The following is a 10,534-nucleotide window of genomic DNA, read 5'->3' as shown; positions in this document are numbered from 1 at the left end:
ACAAAGAGCATGAAATTGGCCAAAATGTCTTGGTATGAAACTGAAGCATTAAGAGTTCCTTTCACTGGAACTAAGGGGCCGAGCCCAACCCCTGAAAAACAACACCTGAACTCAATGATCTGGAGGGGTGTCCCAATACTTTTGGCACTATAGTGTAGCTATATAAAATTGTTCTCACTTATGTTATTTAACAGCTATAATCTTGCTACCTGACAGCAATATTTTTTTTCTCTCTCTCTAAGCAGAGCCAATAAGACAAAACACAGGGGGATTTCTTCATTATCAGTGAGAAAGAGTAAACTCCTCATTTTCCTCTTTTTCATTTGTCGTTGAACTTTGTTTATTTGTTGAACTTCTTTAAAGACTCTGATCAGATTGATAAGACTTTGATCAGATTATTGAACTTCTTTAAACGCTGATCAAATTAATCAGACTTTGATCAGATTATTGAACTTCTTTAAAGACTCTGATCAGATTATTGAACTTCTTTAAAGACTTTGATCAGATTATTGAACTTGATTATTGAACTGATTAAGGAGATCGTGTGAATCCTGTAGATTATCCTGAAAGCTCGAAACACACACACTAGATAGGAGAGATGTAAAGAAAAGCAGAGATATTTGTTCATCAGCCCCACAGGAAGTGCCCCGGATTCCTGTTTCCTTTCAATTTTACGACACAACGCGAGGAAGTCACGAGATACACACAAACACAATATGCTGCCTTTTAAATATATATTTATGACTTTTTCTACTTTATCTAAAAGACGTCAACGTCTTAAACATTAAAAACGATGGCTTCATAAATAATACCATTACTCGAACCGCTAACTAAGTTAAAGGGACAATACGTGCGTTAGTTTTTTTTTTTTTTTATCCTATCCTTTTTCCGACTACTTCCGCAACACTGCGCTAGGATTGGCTGCTAAAGTCACGATTACAAACAATCCACCAATCATCGACAGGCGTTATGGACTATTCGCCTATCTTAGTACAGGAGGCGGGACCATCCGGAAAGCGGGTAGCCTGAAAACAGTCGCCTATTACAACCGGTAAAAAATTCTTTATTTGATACTTACTGTCGCTGTGTTTTTGTGCGTCGGTGTACAGAGATTCACATTTACGCCATGATGTTACCTAGGTAACCGTGCGTGGAGGAAAATATCAACTTAAATAAAAAATTATTAAAATCCGCGCTTTCAGACGAACCAAAACTTTGCACTGGAACTTCTCGCTAGTTTAGCAGCTAGCCTAGAGCCTTTCTTTTTCTGCTAACGTTATCCTTCCGGTACGCAATAAAAAGGCGTCAAAATCCTCTACTGCCCCCTAGCGGACTGTACTGGAGGTGTTACTGCTACTGAGCGAATAATTATTATTTTTAATCAATATATTATAAATAAAAATAAATAATAAATTAATAAATAAATAACACAAAATGAATGTAAACATTTTTTTTCTGTTATAAAATTTTATTTAACGTAATACAATATTCTTATCGGGTTTTAATGGCTTTTTTTTTACGTAAACAAAACAGTCATTAAGGAAAAACAAACAAACAAACAAACCTTGTTAATGTTTAATAATATTTTAAGAATTAATTGTTTACATATATATATATATATATATATATATATATATATATATATATATATATATATATATATATATATTTTTTTTTTTTATTTTTTTTTTTTAATAAATTGAGTTGACAAAAAAGCTAAAAAAAAATCTCCAATTGTTTGTCACACTTACCTTAAATGCAGGCTTCGTTCATGCCTTCAAGTCTTTTGAGGCTGTCTATTTGACCCTCTCACATGACATTAATAACCTTCAGACTTCCAGAACCTTCTGGAAACGAAGATAAGACAGAGGGTTTCAGTGATTGGAAAGATGTTCTTGTTTATTTAGACTTCCTCCTCTCCAAGAGTAACAAAAGTCGTGTCAAGTGTTTTACAGTGACCTCCATTAAACACACACACACACACACACACTGACACAGTGACGCCGTCAAACAGCGTACTATCATGTCTGTGATGTCTCTGAGGTCTGGAGGTTACTGATTACTGCAGCGTCTGTTATCTGGACTCAAAGCAGCATTCATAATTTGCTGGTTTGTAAAAAGTCAGAAAGTCTCCACCAGAAACCTGACACACACACACACACACACACACACACACACACACACACTGAAATCATCCTCCACGTGAACCCAAACAGCTCTTTATTGCGTATCCGTGGTTTTCAGTACTGATGGACGGTCTTTAAGAGTTTTCTTGTTCAGTAAGATCATCGTTAGATTTTCTCCAGCTCTGAAATTTTCTCATCCCAGAAACCTGACTGAAATTTCATTACAACCACAAACATCTGAAATTCTGTGCATGACATTATTAATGCCAATAAAAAAGACATGACATGTTTAATGTAGCTAATCTTTGATTTATTAATTTTTTTTATATTTTAATGACCACCTTTTATGGTTTTCTTCTCTTTTCTTTATTTTGTACATCTATTTAAAAATAATAACTATTATTATTATTATTATTATTATTATTATAATTATTTGTTGTTGTTGTCATTGTTGTAATAATTACTATCTAATTAACATAATAACAAATAACAAATAAATTAACAAGAATATACATTTATTATTATTTACATATCACATAACAAATAAATTAACAAGAATATACATTTATTATTATTATTATTTATTATTATTATTATTATTATTATTATTATTATTATTATTATTATTATTAACTTATTGAAATATAGGATTAATAATCCTCGTGGCCGTGTGTTTGTTTTTGCGTTATTTGGCCACCAGAGGGCAGAGATGAGCTTTTCTCATTTTCAGCTCCAAATACTTTCATATCATTTTTAGCGACATTATTTTTTAATGCCCCAAAATCTCATTAAAACTCATTAACCTTTATCTGTGACCGCAGCCCAGTGTTTACTGTCATTCCAAATAACTTTAAATTACTAACATTAACCAACGTAGCTAGCAGACTAGTTAACAGCTAGTAAAGCAATTAGTTGTTAGTAAAGTAGCTCCTGTTTCTCCCAGACACACACGAGAGGGTTTTATCATCTGAGTCTCGATTTTAATGATAATTTTAATAATCATTTTTATTAACAACAGCTATAGTAGTTTAATATTTAATACAGTTAATGTAACAACCATCATATTTTTAACACGAGCATTAGCTTCGATTAGCTAGCTAATGTTGATTAGCTTTGTTTATTCATTGATTTCACAAACAAAGCCCATGCCCGAGCTCTAATATCAGTTTTAAACTGAAGTACTAAGTGTTTTAAAGTAAAAACTGTGAATTTAGAGCTTTGACAACGAAGGATTTTGCACAATGGCAACATAATTTTGGAACATTGATGGAGATAAGTACAGAAGATAAGAATAAGCATCCATGAGGAATAAACTTTACATTTTGGGGAAATTTTAACAAAGAATAAAGTCTTTTATAACAGCAGTAGTTTATTCTTCAATTACCAACATCCGCATCATCTTCATCAGCCAGAGTTAGGTTTTTAGATGAAGGACTGGGGTTACGTTTGGTTGTCTTCAAGGAGGAGAAACAGGCAGAGGTTTTCTTCTGTCTTAAAAGATGGCACTTCACACCTTGTCCACTGTCTTATCTCATTATCTGATGATGTGAACTAGATGCTGTTAGTCTCACCTCTCCTATTAATCATCACTGTTATCCATCACAGAAGCTCATGGCTCTCTTCCCTTGAGACCCATAACCTCTCTTCATTTCCTTGGAGACTTCAGCCTTCCTTCTAAGTTTCTCTGCTCCTGCTTCCTCTCTCCTGTACTCTTTTCACCTGACCTTCACAGGAGGACAATATCTTCGACTTGGTTTTCAGCCGATCTCCTTCCTCTGTTCTTCTGCATCACAACCTTGTTAAACATCGCAGCTCATTACTAGCAGACAAAAATATATAAGCGGCTGTTCAGTTTTTGATACCAAGCCACAATTTTGGTGCCAAGTGCCATGTAATTAGCACAAGTGACATTCCACACCAATTCTGTGGTGAAACAAGAAATTCAAACAAAGCTCTAACTCTGACAACTTTAGTTTAATGATCTTCACTAAGCGTTTTATCTTGGTCAGGGTCATTGCTGGATCTGAAGCCTATCCTGGAAAGATGAGGCTTGCAGCAGGAATGCATCTTGGAAGGGAGTACAGTAAGGAAATTCTGCGTAGCCAGCCCATCTAGCATGATTTTGGGTGGGTTCTTAAACTCCAGATAAAATAACCCTGGGACTCTGAAGTATCAACACTACCTGGTGTACCGTCAAGTAACTTTGAACACCTAGCATCTCCTATCAGAACAACCAACAATGAAAGGAACAGGATCAAGCAGGCTTGTTTTACTCTTCTACCCCATTACCCCCCATCATACCCTTCCTCCACATGCTGAAACCTTGGGTTAATCTGTTCTTCCTTACTGGTTTCCTGTGTCCTAACCAAACTGCCACACCATGACTCATTTTTCTCTCTGTTAGCAATAATTTAGAGCAACACTCTCATGACAACTTTGATAACATCTTTGTTTCACCCTCAATACTTCTCCTTCTCCATGACAGCTGAGAACTTTCCCACATACTTAGATAATCTGTCCTTATCCCTAGACAATTATACCCCATTTCCCCTTCCTAGAATGACCCCGCAGATCATCTTGTCCAGCAATCCGAACACCTGCAAATGCCTTCTCTCCACAATGTTCCAGACCATCTCACAAGACGTTCTTTCATCATTCCACCATAAATGACTCCATAAGACCTGATCATGGACCAGCTGTCTTCAAGAAAGTGAGGCTTGTACCCATCCCGGAGAAAGCCCACAGTAGATATCTCAAATATCAATAATCACTGATTGCTATCACTTCTTTCTCTTCTTTAAGAAATGATTGACCAGTCTGTATACAGTCATGTCCCTCTTTCCTACGGAGAAGAACCTCCAACATCTCAACCAGTCTGGCTTCAATGTGCCACTGAACTGTTTCTCTTAATCAGCAGCTTCTTGCTGTAACATCTATTAATCAATCAATGGTTCTCATTCTTCTTGACATCTCAGCAGCCTTCAACATGGTCAGTCACAAATCCTCTCCTGTCCAACCTTAGGAAGTTGGGAATTAATGGCTGAGCATGGTAATAGTTTGTTCTTCCCTGGAGGAACAATCAAATCCAGACACTGAGTGGATCCACATCTGCTTCATGCAGACTCTCCACTGGTTTCTAATAATAACTCAGTTTATCCATTTATCCCTGTTCTCTCAATGAAGTCATATTTTTATAGCATTGCTATGATGATGACACATAACTCTTCACCATTCCTCCCACAGATACTCATGTTTCTGTTCACATCTCAGAATACCTGGTGGAGATCTTGTTATGGATGATACCTGAAACTAAATCTCAGCAAGCTGCTCAGGTAATCCTAGGTAAGCTGCTGTATGTCCCTGGAGATGCCTTTAAGATCTTTTACTATATTTACAAAAATCTTGGATCGCACTGATTATAGTGGAAGTTCTGGACAACCAGCTATCCTTTTCATATAGCTAACTTCATTCAGTCAGGAGGATCTGATGTCAAGTGAGTTTTTCCACCACAAAGGCCACTCAGATGTTTGTTCAGTCTCTTGTCCTCTTGAGATTGAACTTCTGTTATTTGTTTCTGTAAGGTTCTTCTCCCATGTGCCATCAGATGTAGCCAGGAAGAAACCACAACCTACTTGAAGACACATCAAATCTCCTTCTGGACTTTGAATGGGTTGACTTTACTGTACCTGTCCATCATCAAAACACAAGAAGCACCTGCATCAAGACTCCTCTCTGTCCTTCCCTGGTCCCGGTCTAATCCTGAGCTCTGGTTACTGTTCAGGTAGAGTGTAAAAATGCTTCTCTAATATCCAAGTTCTCCAGGTTCCTCTCACTCCACAAAAGCAGGCATGTAGATGGATTTGCTATGTTCTGTGTTGTGAGAATGTAAGCAGGCATGGTGTCCTGTGATTGTGTTCCCTCTTCTAGCCCAGGATTCCTTGGATGGATGGATGTGATGGATAGATGGAACATGAGTGAACATTATCTCTACACCCTTATCAATCTGTCCTAGCCTTTTTTAAAGGAGAGTACAATGCACTTTTGTAATTTAGTTGTAAAAGAGATGTCTATGAGATATGACGGCGTTACCTTTACTCTGGAAGCTAGCTAGTTGCCAAGTTGATATGTGAAGAACCTTCTTCAGCTACATTGTTTGGTTCCCCAAATCCTTATGCTGCAAGTGCACACTACAGACAAAGGCTATTTGAGTCATAAGGGGAACTAAAATTGGAACACCAGATCTTAGACACTATAGGTGTTGAATTTACGTAACGATCTGTTTCTTATACAGAATCCTGGACTTGATGATGTTAGCTCTTAATCTGTCCTCCATCATGAAATGAAAAACAAGCACTAGACTAAATATGAAACTTACATAAGTTACAAATTCCAGATCATTTCTGAGGAAAACTCAGGACCAGTTTCAAAACTGTGCAGTTTAGTTACTTCTTGTCGGTGTAGCTCAAGTGGTTAAGGCTCTGAGTTGTTGATCAGGAAGATCAGGGTTCAAGCCCCAGCACCACCACTGTTGGGCCCTTCAGCAAGGCCCCCAACCCCTCCTCCTCCAGGCTGACCCTGCACTCTGACCCCAGCCTCCAAGGATGGGATATGTGAAGAAAGAATGTCACTGTGCAGTAATGTATATGTGACAAATAAAAGCTTCTTAACTGATGGGTTTCAAAATCAGTGATTATTTGCTTCAATGATAAATGCAAGCTGAAAAAGAGGATTTTTATGTATTACAGTATGTTAAAAAATAAAATAAATATGTCTACATTTTAAAATAACAAAAAAATAATTAACAATTATTCATCGTACACGTGGCCAACAACTTTAATCATTTTCACAGTGCCATAAATCAATGAGAAGAAAATTAAGTTCACTTTATGTTTTTGTTCTGTTTATAAAACCAGGTGTTTCTGGGTCGCCCCAGCGGATCATTCGGTCCGCATGTTTTGATTTGGTACAGGGTTTATGCCGGATGCCCTTCCTGACGCAACCCTCCCACTTAATCCGGGCTTGGGACTGGCTCTGAGAGTTAACTCTTTAGTGTCTGGGTTAGCGTCCTGCCCGGGAATCGAACCTGGATCATGAAACAGCCTTTATTTGTCACATATACATTACAGCACAGTGAAATTCTTTCTTCCCATCCTTGGAGGTTGGGGTCAGAGCGCAGGGTCAGCCATGATACGGCGCCCCTGGAGTAGAGAGGGTTAAGGGCCTTGCTCAAGGGCCCAACAGTGGCAACTTGGCGGTGCTGGGGCTTGAACCCCTGATCTTTCGGTCAACGGCCCAGAGCCTTAACCACTTGAGCCACCACTGCCTACTAATGAAAACCAGTATTGAAATCAGTAATGATCCGGAATTAAAGAATAAAATGATCAAATTAAAGCTGCACTCTTTAATTTTTCTATGCAATGAGGAGATGCTTTTCTGCTCACCACGGGTGTACAGAGTGATTATCACCATAGTTACCATGAACTTCCTGTTAGCTTAAACCAGTCAGACACGTTCCCACCTGCAGGAGTGATCAGCAGTTTCTGGAAACTGGCACTAACACTCATGCTGTATATTGATTGGCTTCTACTTTAAGCTCGGATTGCTCTCTGATTTCATATTTTATATAGCTACAGTAGGTAGGCTTTACCGATAACACCTCATGACAAATCCTCATGACTTCCTGTTTATACTGGAGCTCGTCCTCTCTAGTGTTGAGCTTTGAGTAGAGTAGAGAAGATACTTTAACTACCTCCACACTGAACTTTTCCCACTTTGTAGATAAACAGATGATGGACAGTTGGACTCATCTTCATCACAGCTTCACATTGTCACCTGGAACAGAAAACTCCCTCCAACAATCTCTTTAGATTGAGAACAAACAGGAAGCACATGGATGTGTCCGTCACCTCCACAAGGTCAGAAAAAAGAAATGATTATTTGATGTCATTGTTTACCTTTAATACTGTTTACCTTTAATACTGTTTACCTTTAATACTGTTTCAATTTCTTTACTGTTGAAGAGATTTCTCACAACTTTACTTCTGTTTCTGCAGTAACTTCAGAACGATTTATCTGAAAGTTCTCCATTACTCCATATGTTACTCCACACTGTGGTCATGTGAGATGTTGATTTTTCTCTGCGTGTGAATCAGGAGCACAGGAAGTACAAAATCTCAGCTGGTTGGTGTTCTTAGGCGATTCTACAGAAATGGTCAGTAAAAAAAATAAACAAACAAACAGTAGATTTTCTACAAACTTTTCCAACTTTTTCACCGTTGATCCGATGCTCAATGTCTGACCGTGTCTGAGCACTGTACTGGACACTTCTCCGAACGTCCATATAATCCTTCTGTTCTCAGACTTCTGCACAAAACTTTTTTTTTAGTGTTTTAGTCAAAACATATTTTATGAACAGGAAATCAGTTTACAGAGACTGTCAGGAAAATAAGCAAAAAAAAGGAGAAAAAAGAAGAAAGAAAGAAAGAAAGAAAGAAAGAAAGAGGATTAAGCAATGTGTAATATGGTGTATAAAATTAGTAAATATATTATAAAATTATATAAGTTAATAATAATAACAGTAACAATAATAATAATAATAGACAAAGAAAATAATAAGAAGATGAAAACAGAAAGAAAGAAAGAAAGAAAGAAAGAAAGAAAGAAAGAAAGAAAGAAAGAAAGAAAGAAAGAAAAAGGATGGTGTATAAAATAAGTAGAAGACTTCTTTTAATAAATTAAATTCTTAAAAAAACAACTGGATAATAATAATAATAATAATAATAATAATAATAATAATAATAATAATAATAATAATAATAATAATAATGATAATAATAATAATAATAATAATAATAACAACAATAATAACAATGATAATAATAATAATGATGATAATCTTTATAAAAAGTTGATTTCCTCTCTGATGTGAAAGCGTGAGACGAGATGTTATTTAAGGAGCTGGATTTATCCAATGAGGGTTGCCTGATTAATCACGAATATGTAAATGAGCAGGAGTCTGCAGCAGGGTTTAGGAAGGAAGAGTGTGAAAGGTGAGGTGATGAAGATCCAGGATTCAGTGTTAATCCCAGGAATGTAGGAGCAGTGTGAAACCTCCACCTACACAAACACAGGATTCTGTTGAGGTGGAGATGATCATCACATGGAAATATTTCACATGGAAGAAGCTGGAAGGAGGATTAAAGACCCAGTGTTGTGTAGAATGGTGTTTGTGTGTGTATGTATGTGTGTAGATGTTGGAATGTGTGTGTATATATATGTTGGAGAGTGTGTGTGTGTAGATGTTTTAGTGTGTGTGTGTGTGTGTAGATGTTTTAGTGTGTGTGTGTGTGTGTGTAGAGGTTGGTGTATGTGTGTGTATGTATTTGTGTAGAGGTTGGTGTGTGTGTATGTATATGTTGGAGTGTGTGTGTGTGTGTGTCTATATGTTGGAGAGTGTGTGTGTGTATGTATTGGTAGATGTTGGAGAGTGTGTGTGTGTGTGTGTATATGTGTATGTGTGTGTGTGTGTGTGTGTGTCAGAAGTGGGCGTTACCCAATACACAATGTAAACAAGCAAACAAACAACAAGAAGGACAGATCACTTCCTGTTATATTACACAGGAACATATTAAACACTGCTCATGAGACTCGACCTGATTCATTCTGTACACAGAGCTAAAAGACTGTGATTGGCCATCATCAATTTGATTGGCAGGAGAAAGAGTTCAACAAAGCCCCTCCAACAAAGCTAATGCTAATCCTGCTCCTACAACACTAATGATAATCCTGCTTCTACAATGCTAATGCTAATCCTGCTCCTACAACACTAATGATAATCCTGCTTCTACAATGCTAATGTTAATCCTGATCCTACAATGCTAATGTTAATCCTGATCCTACAATGCTAATGCTAATCCTGCTCCTACAACGCTAATGCTAATCCTGCTTCTACAATGCTAATGTTAATCCTGATCCTACAACGCTAATGCTAATCCCGCTCAGACAATGCTAATGGTAATCTCACTCCTACAATGCTAATGCTAGTCCCGATCATACAATGCTAGTCCCGCTCCTACAATGCTAACGCTAATCCCGCTCCTACAATGCTAATGTCAATCCCGCTCCTACAATGCTAATGCTTATCCCGCTCCTACAATGCTAATGCTTATCCCACTCCTACAATGCTAATGCTAATCCCGCTCCTACAATGCTAATGTCAATCCCGCTCCTACAATGCTAATGCTTATCCCACTCCTACAATGCTAATGCTAGTCCCGATCATACAATGCTAGTCCCGCTCCTACAATGCTAACGCTAATCCCGCTCCTACAATGCTAATGTCAATCCCGCTCCTACAATGCTAATGCTTATCCCGCTCCTACAATGCTAATGCTTATCCCACTCCTACA

The 10,534-nt window shown here is 37.5% G+C and overlaps 1 protein-coding gene across 4 annotated transcripts in view; it reads right to left on the bottom strand.

Annotated features, from left to right (window-relative positions):
• tmem134 (transmembrane protein 134) overlaps positions 1 to 1,979 on the bottom strand; it is a 9,556-nt gene extending 7,577 nt beyond the window's left edge. For 2 of the 4 annotated variants that reach the window (XM_058380116.1, XM_058380100.1), the window contains exon 1: positions 1,079 to 1,286. The gene's annotated coding sequence lies outside the window, so the exon portion shown is untranslated. Of the gene's footprint in view, positions 1 to 1,078; positions 1,287 to 1,751 lie in introns of those variants that run through there. The other 2 variants (XM_058380109.1, XM_058380091.1) reach the window with 2 other exon arrangements.
• Between the last annotated feature and the right edge of the window lie 8,555 nt (positions 1,980 to 10,534).

This window comes from Hemibagrus wyckioides, linkage group LG03 (genome assembly GCF_019097595.1).
Source record: "Hemibagrus wyckioides isolate EC202008001 linkage group LG03, SWU_Hwy_1.0, whole genome shotgun sequence".
Lineage (NCBI taxonomy): Eukaryota > Metazoa > Chordata > Actinopteri > Siluriformes > Bagridae > Hemibagrus > Hemibagrus wyckioides.
Note: the sequence above shows the minus strand (reverse complement) of the source record. Positions and strands in the feature narration are given on the sequence as shown.